This window comes from Molossus molossus, unplaced genomic scaffold (assembly GCF_014108415.1).
Source record: "Molossus molossus isolate mMolMol1 unplaced genomic scaffold, mMolMol1.p scaffold_m16_p_8, whole genome shotgun sequence".
Classification (NCBI taxonomy): domain Eukaryota; kingdom Metazoa; phylum Chordata; class Mammalia; order Chiroptera; family Molossidae; genus Molossus; species Molossus molossus.
This window is the reverse complement of record NW_023425402.1, coordinates 38,285,539-38,302,028: the sequence shown is the minus strand read 5'-3', so window position 1 is coordinate 38,302,028 and position 16,490 is coordinate 38,285,539. Positions and strand designations below refer to the sequence as shown.

Genomic DNA, 16,490 nt, shown 5'->3' with positions numbered 1-16,490 from the left:
TTTCTTATGGCCAAATAATATTCCATTTTATATATATATATATATATATCCACTTATTGAGGAAATATTTATTACTATTAAAAAAGAAAATAAAAATAACTTTTTAATATTCTACAATTTTTACTCAGACTAATCTCAACTATGAACCATTTTTTATCTGTTTCCATGCATGCGCTTTGCTCTAGAATTAAATCAGTGAGCTGGTTTTGTTCATTCCGCAAACACCCACCAAACACGTGCTCTGCAGGGGCTCACACTCCATTCGCAGAGCCTTTCTGTCACTATGCCGTCGTCCAAAATAAAAGATTTCTTTCTGTATTTCTAAATCCGCTAATCCAAGAGTACAAATATCTCACAAATATTTGCAATTTTCTTTCTTTTAGGTTTTGCCAATAAAATCAAATGAGTTAATAATCTGGATGTAACATAACACCTATTTTTGGCCCATATTTTTAGCCAAAAACACCCCCAAAAACATACCAATCAAATAAATACAAACCTATTGTACCTCAAATAAGTAATTATTTGATAGCTGTCTAATAAGAATCCAATACTGTTTCATGCAATGAGGACTATTTTTTATAAACACATATTCAGAAATTTACTAACTGGGCATTTCCTCTTGTAAGTTGGCAACATAAAAGAATACAATTGTGGTGTGGTTATCAGCCAGAGCTTTTATTGAAAACAGTGGGCTATTTGTTTTTTATTTTAAATTTTCATGTGATAATATTTTCTTAGGTAGTGCAAACACTCTAGATTTTCCAATATTTACAGAGTACAGATTTTCACTCACTCTGGGAACTTTCTCATTCAATGTGTTAACAAGTAAACGCCTAAATACCAAAACACCATAAGCTTTATAGATTAAATATTTGGTGAGATATATTTATAAAATGACTAACTCATTTATACCCAACAGTTAATTTGTTTTTAAAAGATTTGATTTAAAAATATATTTGCAAGTCATTAAATGGGGCAGCTACATTCTGTGTTTTCTTCGTTTAAGATAGTTTCAGTTCTATAGGAGAATGGGGAATGGAATTTTCAGTCACCTAAATTGCCGTCTGCCTTGTCACAGAATCACTGTTTATTAGAATTAGACTAAAATTTGAGACCATCTCCTGTGGCTCATGTATTTCTAAGATAAGAAAATTGAAGCCAAGAAAAAACATTTCCATATACCAAAAAGCAAACATCTGCTCCAGAGGTGCCTAAACATCCTCAGTTCACAGAGCCCTTAGGTTCCCAGTAAGGTTTCCACAATGCCCCAGCACAAAATAGACACCAAACAGTTCCTTTTATTAAGTAGTTACATCCAAAAGTCTTAAATTATTGATGCTTGAACAACTCAGTAGCCATTGAAACAAAATCATACATGCTAATTGAAAGATTATCACCTTTACTTCATTCTTAACGATAATTAATAATGGGCTCTACGCTTCTGCTAGGCACGGCAAGGTTTCTCAAATCTTGGAATCAGGTTGTATACTGTCATCCTCATTTTCTGTTCTACACTGATTTTCACGTGCTACTTATTTTATCATAGTAACTGTTGAAACCTCAGCTTCACAGAACCATGATGTGATAGGAGGAAATACAGTGTGACATAATGCCAAAACCGTAAACTGCTAGTTTGTGCAATGTCCAAGGCATGTCAAATGTTACTGTGTTTCCCTCAAAAAATGTTAAACGACCTCTCAGCAGCCCTGAGAGTTCACTGCCCTGTCACAGGGCCATTGAATGTACAGTTAGGGAACCATAGGTCTAAACAAAGATAGAGATCATCAGAATTCCTGATTCTAAGTTTAATATAATGTGCACTATATTAAAATTTTATAGACAATATATTTTATTTCTTCTTAAATATATTTCTACTTTAGCAAATAAACTTTCTCAGGTACCTGGTAAAGTTTTAAAATAATTTGTTTCACATTACATAGCTTCAGAATTTACGCCTTCGTCTTATGAGGGGCTGTCTTACTCCCAGCCTGAATCATAATGTTAAGAATTACATATGCAAATTCTTCTCTCAGTGTAGTGTTGTGATTATGATCATAAATTCTGTTACCTAGGTTCAAATACCAGTTCTGTTACATATTCAACTATGAGTTCAGTTACTTAAACTTTATACTTCAAGTTCTTCATTTGTAAGATAGAGATAATAATGACTACTTTACAGTAGTGACAAGTTATCAAATTAGCTGTTCCTAATTAATTACCTGAATTGTGTCAGAATAGAATGCTTCTATTATTTTTCAGTCCTCATCACCACACATATCAGATAGTATTTCAAGCTTACATATAACAATATTACCTATTATTTTGACTTTATAAAACACCATAGGTTCTATTAATTCTACCTATGTTGATTTGCCATACTAAATCTCATTTTTTTAAAGCATGACACTGAAATATAATACCTAATATATGTAAATCTTTCACATAATAACATGAAATGGTACATACTATAAACAGAGAGGAAATGATTCACACAAATGGTACAGGATCGTAAACACTATACTTTGGAATAGCATTTTATATTCTACTATTTTTACAAAAAAAAAAAAACATTAGTCCTTGTGTATCATGAATGCTTAAATTTCTTCTCATTGAAGGCCTAGAAGGGTAAGGAGTACAGTATCTGCAGCACTCAGAAAAAAATTAACTGTAAAATATTTTGAAATGTCATTACATTATGAATATGTTTTGCTTTGCTCTCCAAGGTCACATTGTTTGTCCATGAGAAAACACAATTTTCTTAGTCATATCTACATTGACCTTGAGTATTGAGCTAATGGAATGCCTAAAAATAAAATCTTAATCCAGCAAGAGCTAATTAAATAGACAGCTATGGGATGTGACTTTTTAGAACATTATGTCTCATAAATAAAATATTTTATTTATAGTTTGAAATGATGCACTGATTATGATCTGTGAGAAGTGTACAAGTAATTCAAACCTTATTTATTAAAAATGCTTACTAAATGGTCAAAGAAAAGCAAGTCATCAACGACTGCTCTAACCACATTATCCACTCATATACAATTCTATGACTGATGTGAGTGAGTGTCAAGGCACAAAATTTAGAAATGCAGCGATATGCAATAATTAATTCTTCAATATCCATAGGGGTCAATTAGACATTTTTATTTCCTGAGGTGTTCTGGAATACATATGCAATTTCAATAATTTGGTTAAATTTGATTGATGGGTTAATATTACTCTTAGAACTATGAATGAATAACATTGACTTTAAAACCATGTACATTTAGAATCCTTGGTTTGTTATACTCCAAATGGGACAGTGCGGTGGCACTTCTTGATTGAAGCATATATGTGAACATGAGAGGATAGGCAGACAAATTTTCTCATCCCCAAAATGTTTATGTAGGAAAGTCTTTCCTTATTTGACTTATGAGGATCTTATGGTAAATAAATACATTAAAATATCTCCCTGGTATAAGAAAATTGTGGAGAGACCTTGCTTAAGTCGTTAGGTTGCAAAGAAGCTTTCAATTCAGCAACTACATATTTAGCTCATCCTAGGTTTTGTCATTTTTCAGAATGAACTGTGAAAAACTACCAGTTAGCAATCTCAGGATCCTGCCATCAGGCATCTTCAACAGAAATCTCCAGAATTAAAACCTCTTAAGAGGGGCTAGGGCTTCTGTATTATCATTATTTTTTTTAAGCACCAGACATAACTGTGGTGCTCAGACAGTGTTGACAAACCGCATTGTCCCATTTGGAGTATAACAAACACTAATGTAGGAACTTTTAAGGATCTTGATTCCAACCTGGGGAATGGATAAAATTTTCTGTAATTTGGAAATAAAAGGTGAAAAATTCTAGAAAGAGTATAATTAATATGTGCAAAAGTTAGTATTATTTACCAAATTCTATGCATTCTTCAAAGTCCTGCTCAAGTTCACCTTCATGAATACCATTCTGATTCCACATGCCTTGTGTTCCAGCCCTATTGCTCCATTAACTGTTTTTGAAAAGTCCATGTTGCAGGTTCACCTTTGTGTTTTTGCTCTGCCCTCTCCTTCACCTCGCAAAGTAAAGACGAACCTAGAGGAGAGACTAAAGAAAGGGTACCATAATCTAAACAAAACCCACTTGTAAATATGTAAATTCCTTTTCTATCACTTTTTCTGTGAACTGTTCTATATATTTTAGCTGAATTAATCACTCCCGCTTCTATCTACTGATAACATTTTATTCATGCCATTTTTATAGATTAGTTATGCTACAGAATAGAGTCAGTTGTTTTTTGCATAGTTGTATTATGATTTACATAGATAGAAAACTAAGTCTTAATACTTTTTGCACCTTTAAAAAGCTAGCATGGTGTCTGAAAAATAGATCTATATAAATATCTTTCATGATGCTGAAACTCATCTGATATTTTGTACTTCTTCAATAGCACTGTTATAAATCTGTCTATTAATAACATGTGGGAATGTATATTTGTGCATGTTTGAGAATGTGATGTCTGCTACTTCTCTGGAAGTTCCTTGAAAGAGGGGACTGAGTGTTACTCTAATCTGAACCCACCCACTTCCTCCCATAGACTATAGTAGATATTTTTTTCATGTTCATTGATTTGGGGCTGGCTTAATTGTATCCAAAACTAATTATTAGGACAGTAGGCAATAAGGAAGAGATTTTGGAAAACACTAAGTGTCACAGTGACTTGATTCAGAAGAGAATATAATCTCATTATGGTTTTTTGAAGGGGAAAAAATGAGGTCCCTTGGGAAAGAGAGCTTGTTCTGCTCCTTTTCCGTTGTATAATTTTGATGAATTCTCATAAATCTTCTTACTTTTAATTATATACATTTTATTTTTCACTTTTAATTTTATACATTTTATTATTTTAAGTATTAAAATATTTAAGTAAATATATATTTAAATATTATGCTTCAAGTGGTCTAATTATTTTAGTATTTTTCTAAAAGGACATTTATAATTGACACTCTAATTTGGGTTAAATGAATCACTGAGTTTTATCTTTTGCAGGGTTTTCCAAACAGGGCTTTGTTCAGTGATATGAGCTTAAGTGTTCCCATTCTGTAGGAAGCTGACTGTGTATGGTTTGGAGGTGCTCTTGGCTATAGGGCTCATAAGAGTGATAGCATTTACTGTGTTGGGTACTGGAACAATCTGTAAATTACTACCTACAAATCTCTGCTGAGTCCTGCACATCGGTTTTCATTCCTTGAGTCCATGGAGGGCAGGAGACAGAACCAAAGAACTATTTTGGTGAATGTTCATAAGATTCTCAATTTTGGCTAGAAATATTTTTCAACTGACATAAAGCATTCTTTAGCATCCATCAGTAAAAATGTAAACCTAGTATGAGAAAATATAATAGATCTATTTTCCTCTGAATCTGAATACTGAACCTTGTGGCTTCGATTTTCTAGGGTAATTGCAACTTCAAAGCTCTCAAGAGATATGCTAATGATAATGGTGGTTGTCCATTTTGTATTTTCTTTTCCAGTGCTTTCAGCCATCTGTCTTTGGATCAACCTAACTTCTGATGGTGCACAATCTGATCAGCATGTCCTGCGTGCCAGCTCAGTGGCTCCCAAGCTTCATAATCTTTCTACATCTCAATTTTATCGTTTGTGAAATAAGAAACCGTGGACTATGTCCATGGACCCCAAATACTACTGATAATCAGAATCAACCGGGGATATATATTGAAAGTACAAATGCCTTGTTCCCACCCAAGCTTGACTAAATTTGAATCTCTGGGAATAGACCCCAAGAGTTTCTATTTATAAAACATGCCATTTGACTCTGATAATCAGCCATGTGTGGTCCGTGGAGCAGTAGCATCATCATCACCTGGGAACTTTAAGATGCAATTGTGGATGTACACCTCATACCCACTGAATCAGAAACTTGGGGGTAGAGCCCAGCAATCTATGTTTTAATAATGCATCCAAGTAATCTTGATGCAACAAAATTTGAGAACCTGGGATAGGTGATAAATAAAATTTTGAAACTAGTTAGTTATATGATCAAACAGAAGCAGGAGTCTAGAGGAAGGGTACCCAGATCTGAACAAAACACTTGTATAAATGTGTAAATCCTTCCTCTAGCATAGAAAATATTAACTTGGATTTTAACTTTAACCATAAAAGAAATTGCTATACTCAGCTTCAAAATATCAGATTATGTCACCTTTTCTTAGAAGTGTGTCCTTGCCTCTATACCCAGATAGCACTAAATACCCTAATTCTGTTTCCCCCTCAACTCCAATAATAACCTCTGAATATATTTATTATAATACTTATATGACAGCATTGCTAAAATTTATTCTCAACTTAGAGACAAGTACTATTTCTTGTTATCTCTATAAGCCTACCACCTAACACAGTCTCTGTTCCCTCATGGACATTCCAGAATGTTTAATAAATGAGCAGAGTGATAGAGCCTAAACAATGGATGATACAAAAATGTGATTCTAATGAACCATCCTGTTGACTCCCCAGTCAACTCAAGATTATTAGGTGATTTAAAAACTTCTATTTTAAATAAAAGTGTGAATTTTTCAATTCATAATGTAACATTTCCTAATTATTTGGGGATAACTGAAGCTATAGTAAAAACATGACTGAAAAAGAGAAACAAATACCTAGTAGTCAGCTTTGACTAAATAATCTGAAACCACTAAACTACCTCAGATTTTGGCTTAACATAATCAATATTATTGTAAGCTGGAAGCTTAAACTGTCTCTTAAAAGACGCCTGGAAATGTTACAGTAATATAAAAATAGGGCAAAGATTAAAAGTTTTTGTTAAGCAGTGTTGGGAAAATATTTTGCTAAGTTGCATATATATAAATATTTGCACATGTTTCAAAGATTGAATTCCTGAGTCCATTGTTTTAATGGCAAACAGCTGTCTGGTAAGAAAGAAGATGCTTTGTCATTAAATGTGAGCATACATTTCTATATTGGAAAAACAGTTTTTAGATTTTAAAAATATGAACAGTAGTATGGAGAGTCTGTTTCATAGGAGAAAAAAATCAGCTTTATTGTTTTCCTTTTAAAAAATTTACTAACATCACTAAATACTAACTAAATAACATCACTAATTTACTAACTAAATAAAACTTGAATGTGTAATACTATGGGTTTTCGCCTATCCTAAGGTATTCCTTTCTTTCTTGTGCTATTTTTGATTTTTCTAGGCTAATAGAAAATGTAAATTCATCTATGTATTTTCATTTAATTTAGGAAACATATATTCTGGATAACCTCAAATGAGACACTTTTCAGCCACACTTTCTTTTGATTACATTGCTTTCTTTGCACAGCAACAACTTAAAATGGGTGTCATCATTTCATTTTCATAAACTTCTTCTTTCTAATCAATTCATGACATTTTCAGAATTTTATTACTCTTGATATGTAGTTGTTATTGCCAATTCATTCACATGCGCAATTACATCAGCTGAGACTGACAATCTAGTAACATGAAGTTACCCATTGCCTGTCCTGTACAGCATATTCTTAGCCTGTGTAGAAAGAGACCTTAAACTCTTCAAGATCACCCCTCCTTAGAAAGCTATTTCTTCGGAGACATAAAGGGGGCAGGCTCTGGTTTGGTTCACCAGGATTCTCAATGGAGCATTTCCAATAGATTCTATTACACCCTAACCCAAATATTATACTTCTTTTTCGATGGAAAAGTTTCTGGCCTTAGTACAAAGCAATCCCTTCTTTCAGCCGGTTCCTCCCTAGAAACGACTGCTTCAAGGTGACGGCCAGCAACTGTGTTGTAGGTAAAGAAGCCTCAAGCTGTCACTGAGAGCTGGATTTCTCAGGGGTGTCCAGTAAATTCCAGAACTCCTGCTACCTGGCTGTGGTGAACCCTAGCTCTAAAAGAAGATACAGCTAGAATCTCTGATTAAATAAGTCGACAATATCTGCCTCATCTTTTACTGTAAACTCCTAAGGCCCTCCTTAGGATAATTGTTTTGTTAGTAATTTTAAAGAATGTAGAGTGACTCATGAGTCCTCATTTTATTTCCCTTTGTGACCAAAAACAAGTATTCTGAGAGAGTTGGCTGCAATTAGAAGTTCAATCTGTGGTCACTGAAAAAAAAAACAAAAAAAAAAACCTAATGATAACTGGACCAAAGTGCTGGACTTCACAGCACTTTGCCCCTCCTCCTCTTACTTCCTCATCTAACTTGTCCCAAGAGAAAAGTGAGTAAACGTCTTGGGTCAATGATTTTTCATTTTGATGGCAAAAAAAAGCTAAAGTCTTGAATACTTCAACTAAATCTAAGATTTGTGATGATTTTAAACAAAATACCAGGGCCCATGGAATAATCCTGAATAAAGAATATTTATACAGAATTCAGAGTATTCCTATTTCATCCTCACTAATGTAATTTACTTCATCACTGTTTTCCCTTAAAAAAGACAAATATTTATCCTGTTTTGTTAATGTGCAGTGTTAACAAAAGATAAAAACCATATGATCTTATTAATAGACACAGAAAAGGTATTTAATACAATACAACATCCATTTATGATTAAAACACTCAAAAAAATGGGTATAGAAGAAAAGTACCTCAACATAATAAAGGCTATATGTAACAAACGCTCAGTTAATATCATACACAATGGTGAAAACTGAAAGCTTTTCCCTTAAAAGCAGGAATAAGACAAGGATGTCCACTCTCACCACTCTTATTCAATATAACTGTGGAAGACCTAGCCAGAGCAATCAGGCAAGAGAAAGAAAGGAAAGGCATCTACAAAGGGAAGGAAGAACTAAAAGTGTCACTTTTTGCAGATGACATAATTCTGTACATAGAAAACCCTAAAGACTCTACCAAAACTATTAGAAACAATAAACAAATACAGTAAAGTGGCAGGACACAAAAATCAATGTATAAAATATCTACTGCTTTCCTATATGCTAACAATAAAATTTTAGAAAAAGAAATTTAAAAAAACATTTCTTTTGCAATTGTAACCAAAAGAATAAAATATTTAGGAATAAACTCAGCAAGATGTAAAGGACTTATATATTGAAAACTACAGAGCATTATTAAAAGAAATTGAAAAAGACACAATAAAATGGAAAGATATTCTGTGTTCATGGTTTGGAAGAATCAACATAGTTAAAATGGCCATATTAACCAAAGCAAAGTACAGATTGAATGCAATCCCTGTCAAAACCTCAATGTCATTTTTTAAAGAAATAAAACAATAAAAATCATCAGATTTGTATAAAACAACCACAACAGCAACAAAAACAACCCTGAATAGCCAAAGCAAACCTAAGAAAAAAGAACAAAGCCAAAGGTATCACACTACCTGTCTTCAAATTACACTACAGAGCAATGGTCATCAAAACAGTATGATATTGGCAATGAAACAGAAACACAGACCAATGGAACAGAATTGAGAGCCCAGAAATAAAACCACATATAAATGGGCAAATAAGTTTTGACGCTGCCGCCAAAAATATACAATGGAGAAAAGAAAACCTCTTCAATAAATGGTGCTGGGAAAATTGAAGAGCTAGATGCAAAACTAGACTATAGTTTGTCCCCATGTACAAAAAGTAATTCAAAATGGATAAAAAAAACTAAATATAAGATCTGGAACAATAAATTACATAGAAGAAAATATGGATGCTAAATTCATGCAGCTTGGTCTTAAAGAACATTTTATGAATTTGACCCCAAAGGCAAGGGAAGTAAAGACAAAAATAAATAAATGGGACTATATCAAACTAAAAAGTTTCAGCATAGCAAAAGAAACTGTCAACAAAACAAAAAACAACCGATCAAATGGGAGATATTTACAAACAACATCTCCAACAAAGGGTTAATATCCGAACTATATAAAGACCTCATACAACTCAACACCAAACAAACAATCCAATTTTTTTTTAAAGTGGGCAGAGGACCTGAATAGACACCTCTCCCAAAACACATACAAACAGCAAACATATATGAAAAGATGTTCAACTTCACTAGCCATTAGGGAAATGCAAATCAAAACTACAATAAGATGTCTCCTCTCATCTGTTAAAATAGTTAGCATCAATAAAACAAGTAATAACAAATGTTGGAAAGGTTGTGAAGAAAAAGGAACCCTCCTTCACTGCTGGTGGGAATGTAAACTGGTACAGCCTCTATGACAGTTTCTCAGAAAATTAAGAACAGAGTTACCATGGGACTCAGCAATCCTTACGCTGGGTATCTATCCAAAAAACTTGAAAACATTTATTTGCAAAGACATACACACACTTATGTTCATTGCAGCACTATTCACAGTGGCCAAGACATAGAAACAACCAAAGTGTGCTTCAACAGATGATTGAATAATCATATACATATACACATACACATACACATACATATACACATACATATACGTATACACAATGGAATGCTATTCAGTCATAAGAAAAGATGAAATATGCCATCTGCAATACCATGGATTAACTTTGAGGATATTATGCTAAGCAAAATTAGTCAGTCACAGAAAGCTAAGAACCATATGATTTCACTCATATGTGGGATATAAAACTGAAACTCATAGACACAGACAACAGTGTGGTGGCTACCAGAGGGAAGGAGTTGTGAGGGGTGATAAAGGGAGCTGCATATATAGTGATGGAAGATTTGACTTTGGGTGGTGGACACACAATGCAATATATAGACCATGTATCATAGAAATGTACATTTGAAACCTATATGATCTTATCAATGAATGTCACCCCAATAAATTAAATTAAAAAATAAAATAAAAAGACAAATATCAGACAATTCTGCCTTCCTTGTTCTGAGTTTATTATAAGGATTTGATTGAGATTCAAGTCTATATATAAATAAATGGCAGGCTTAATAACACATAGGTAAAAGGACTAAGCAAAAAACAAAAATAAAAAACACCTCATGGACAGACAACAGCACGATGATTACCAGAGGGAAAGGGAGGTAGAAGGAGGTAGGAGAGAGTTAAAGGGGGACAAATGGTGATAGAGGGAGAATTGACATGGAGGGGTGAACACATAATACAATATACAGATGATGTGTTATAGAATTATACCCCTGAAACCTATATAATCTTAGAAACCAATGTAACCCTGATGAATTTAGTAAAAAAGAAAATAAAGAAAAATATAGCTATGCTCTTTCTTTAAAAGCCAAACTTTAATAGAAATAAATCATCACTCTCAAAGAAGCACTACACCAAAGATAATGGTACAAGAGAAAGCATTTGTTTCACTTTTTTAAAAAGTAAAATAAAATTACCCTAAGATTATTTTTCTTCCAGAATATTAAGGTATATATATTACAACTATTACAGAATTTTATAGAAAAAAAATTTTTAAGAAAAAAATAAAAAATGTTAACATTATTTATCTTTATAAGATTTTGATTGAATAGTTTCTTCTTTTTCTTTTCTTGTATTGTCTAAATATATATTACTTAAAAAAACCAGAGCATATAAATTCTGTTATATATCTTCAGAAATTTTCATCACATTTGCTATTTCTCAAAATATTGAGTACATTTTAGTTTTCTGGATGACAGAAGTGACTCATCCTTTGTTCCTCCTCTTACTCATGCTCCCAAGGAGCCAGAATCAAGTCACTTACTTGCATCTGAGTTCCTCAGGCATGACTTTACAAGATCCTTGGCATGATCTCCTTATATTTTCAAAAACAATTCCTGGGGAGAAAAAAAAATCACAGTGGATTTAGAAATGGTAGAGAATACCTGGGGGGAAAAGTAAAGAAAAAACTACCTTGCTCAAATGGAACCGAGAATTTATATTTTTAAAATGTACTGCCTAAAAAATATGCATCTATAAGATCTCTCCATTAACCAAAAAGGTAAGCAAAAAAGTTAAGTTTTCACTAAGCCCACACTCAAAACACACTCAGGGGTGAAATCAGGAGCAAGAATTCTGACTAAAGAATACACTTGGGACAAACAAAAAAAGAGAGAGAACATTTTGTTGCCTCTGTTTCAGAGCCCATTAACACAAACCCTTGTTACTGTACAATTTTCCACAGAGTCTTACTAGAGAATTTATTATGCACAAGAATCAGATATCTCCAGAAAATGTCCTTGTTAAACATTTTATTGCTAGTAAAGTCTTGGAAATTTCCATTCTATCCCTTCTCCCTTATTCTTACTCCGAAATGTGTGTTGCATTGTTACCGCTGCACCAGGGAGAGTGGGCACTGTCCTGGAGTTCCATGTGGAAGACACCATCCGGTGTATAGTTGCTTCGAAAAACATTACCCCACAAAGCTCAATGGGCAGTAACTTCAGAGAGCTTAGATGAGAAATAATTATATCTCCCTAACCTTACACTCAAGAGTATGAATCTTAAGGATCAGATTTGAGAGCCCATAACCCAAGAGGAGAAATTTTAAAAGCAGTAAAAACTGCCTAATATATCCTCAGGAAGTAAGTTAATATTTTTTTCAGCGAAGACATTTTTTCACCAAAGAATTATTTTTCTTAAAAAAATAAGAGACATCTTACATGTAAAATCAGAACTCAAAAGCTGCTAACATTGACATTTTTGTTAACCTATTTAGTAAAATAATTAATAATTACAAATGCATCCTTCACAGTTTAGTAATGATTTTACCACTTCAGAAGCATTGTAAATGTGATGATGGATTTTAATGCTTTAGTTTCTAAAAATTTTGATTGTTTCAATTTTTTCAATTCATTTATTTCAGATTTTTATTTTACCTAAAAGTTTATATAAGAACAATAGCTAATCAATATAAAATTAGTGAAATGGGCAACAAATTGTCAGGTAATATTTCCAAATATTAGGAAAACTAGAGTGATATTTTCATCATTATCCAGAAGTATGGTATTATGAAAAAATTGTCTATATCCACATTGTAGACACTGACAAATCATTCACAGAAATTCTAGGCTGTATTTCCACAACTACTCAATAGATTGGAACAAGAGCAGTTAATCAATCAACAAGTCATTTTGTCAAAACAACACCCAACAGGATGAATGTTCTGGGATTTTTTTCGCTGAATTTACTTTGATTTGGCATCTTATATATACACAGTCTGAAAGACAGGGGAATTGACTGAGAAAATCCGATAAACAAAAACATTGAGTCATATTGGAAATTATTTAGACATGAAAAATGGATTAGTAGCTAGCCCGATGAGTGTAGAGATAGGAAAGCCATGCACTGGTGACATTATTGATACTCTAGTAAGTTCAACAATAGGCAATTCAATACACTTTTCTTGCTCTTCCCTCAGATAAATACCAAACTGAACTTGATGAACAACAAAGCTTTGCAGAAAATACTGGCATCCCACATTTCTCTTCGCCTTTTAATAAACAGTCGGTTTTATTTTTCCAAATTTCCAAATTTTGATCTGACGCTTTCCCTGCCGCGGAAAGACGCCTGTCCTGTCCATCGGAACTTCCAGGGCCTCTGGACTCCCATCAGGGGTAGCGGTGGATACAGAGCCTTCGGTGTTGAGTTTTCAGAACAGTGATTCCTTTTATTAATCATAGGAAATAAAAACATAGATGTGTTCTGGCTGCCCATTGGATTCTATTCCTGGATAGAAGAATTTTTAATGATCAAAAAAGCTGTCATTTAAAATAATTTCATTTAACAGCTGAATGAAAATAAACATATGTGAAGATATATATAAAGGAGAGTGTGCATATACAAGCCATGTGAGTTTATGAACACATACAAAAATGGTCAAAGCATAATAGAAACATTAAACTAAAAATATTACTCAATATTACGGAATTGTCAGTAATATGCTAAACTCTGCCGATTGACATTCATGTACACACGCATACATAGACAACTACGTAGAACCACATGCACACAGGGGCTTCCGTTAAACTAAATAGTTTGTTTTTAATAAACTTTTTTTATTTGGGAATAATTTTAGATTTACAGAAGAGTCGCAAAGATAATACAGGGTATTCCCATACACCCAGATTTCAGTTTCTCCTTATATTATCTTAATTTACTGTGGTACATTTATCAAAACTAAGAAATCAACATGGTTACATTATTATTAACTAAATCCCAGATTTTATGCAGATGTCACCAGCTTTTCCATTAATGTACAATTTCTGTTTCAGTTTACAATCCAGGATTCCACAAAATATTCATTTGTCGTATCTCTAACTAGTCTCCCTGGTCCATGATGACAGTTTGCAGTCTTCCCTGTTTTTAATGACCTTGAGAGTACTGAGTTCTATCAGATATTTTATGGAATGCCATTCAATTTGAGTCTGTCTAATATTTTCTTCATAATTAGACTAAGGTTTTAGGATTTGGAGAAGATCACACCGAAGGTAAAGCACCCTTTCTTGTAACAGACTGTATCGGGGGTACCTGATATGAGCATGACTGACGGCTAATCTTGATTCTTTGCTTAAGGCAGGGTCTGCCAGGTTTCTTTACTGTCAAGTTACTATTTTTTCCCTTTTCATACACTATTCTTTGAAGCTAGTCACTAAATCTAGCCCACACTCAAATGGGAAGGGAGTAAACTCCATTTTCTGGAGGGAGGTATTCATAGATAATTTGGAATTTTTCTGTAAGAAAGATTTTTCTCTTTGAACCAATTTATTTATTCAATAATAGATTATTTCATATAAACTCATGGACATTTATTTTATATTTTATATTTTATATTATAAGCTAATTGTTTTGTTGGTCTAATTGTTCCAGCTTTGGCCATTGGGAGCTCTTTCAGATTGGCACCCCTTGTCCCTTGTACATGACCCCATCCTTTTGTTTCTATTTGTCTTTTTGTTTGTTTGGTTGTTTTTTTTCCCCAAACTTCTTTATTTTCTGCTTCTGTAAAATGGTCTAGATTGATCTCGTATTATTCCCAGCTGTAGAATCAGCCATTTCTCCAAAAACTCCTCATGCACTTTATTGGAGAAATGGTATTTAGAAATCAACAGCTGGACAGTGGGTAGAAATAAGTAGATTTTTCACAGAACTAAGATCAATATCTCGAGAGGCTAACAAACACATGCTGTCCTATTTATTTGCATAAGCACAAACACAACAACATCAGAACTTGTCTTACTTCACTATTATTTCCTAAGAAAAAAATTTGTTACTACTTTACTTTTTAGTGTAATTTGAACCTCCCTATGTTGTTCAGAAGCCATTCGATTATTTTATAAGAAATCCAACAGTTAATTTTCACAATTTCACATCTTTCTTAAAGAACCCATGTCTCATCATGACTACCTTGCTTACTAACCATGAAGCCTTGGGAAAATTACTTCACCTCTCTACCCTATCTACCTCTCCAGATTCCTATACAGATCAGGTGACACTGCAGACGAGGACATGCTGCATAAATTACAGAGCCTTAAAAATATATACACAAGGTCTTGAGATAATACAATTATTAAATTTTATTAACAAATAACCTCTATTAAGGGTAAACTATTTGACTGTTAAAACATGCCTCTGTATTCCTTCTCAAATCAATTATTTCCCATTACAGAGACAAGTGTATAATCTTCTACAGTGTAAGCAGCCCAAGCCTTCTTAAAACTCACACACACCACCTGTAGCAAACTACTCCCGAGATTGATATTCAGCTAGAAGACACCTAAAAAGACCTAACAATTATTTGTGGTTGGTATCTATCACAATCAGTGATTGATTTCTGTTCTAATTGGTGATGCATCTGTTAGGATTACAGGTAGCTCTGCCACACTGATGGCTGGATGTTTTATGCGTCACCTTGACCACACACCTCAGACAGACAGATGATATACAAATGATAATCCCTTTCTTGGCATCCCCTATCCATCTTACTCCATTATCTGTTTCCTTCTGGCCTGACAGTCCCATGGCTCTCTGTGCATAAGATTCTTATATTGCTTCCAGATTGTGCTTAACTATCTCAGCGGAAAATAATTAGTCCCAAACTCCAGCCAAGAAGAAGGATGAGACAGATAAAGGGATAGTATGTGTCATTACAATGTAAGGAAAGCAAGTCTTTCTTGGGCCTACAGTGCATGAAATAATCTGGCAGTATTAATTCTAAAAGACATCAGCTTCCCTACGGTTTTTCCTTTAAAAACCAGCAATCAAAAACAGCAACATAATTTGGCTATATAAATTTCCGGAAGTTTAAAGGAAGTGTACATTTATTTTTTGTGCATAATGAATACTACAAATTTCTCAAAGCAATAGTATGATCTAATGACTATGATAACCCAGAAATGTAATGCAATAGGAAGAAACTGTGGCCAAGGCAAAGGCACTTGCAATTTGTGAAATAATAGTTGTGAGGACTAAATGAAATAACCTTGTGATAACCTGCTAACATTGTGTTGGCGCCAAGCAGTCCCAGAATAATTGCTTGTTCCTTCACTACTTAATTTACAATGTAAATGCTGTTTTATGTTGAAACTGTGAATCACATTAAAT

General features: G+C 33.5%; 1 pseudogene; it reads right to left on the bottom strand.

Moving 5' to 3' along the window:
* Window positions 1–4,986: 4,986 nt before the first annotated feature.
* Window positions 4,987–5,525, bottom strand: LOC118620817 (annotated as a pseudogene).
* Window positions 5,526–16,490: the final 10,965 nt, after the last annotated feature.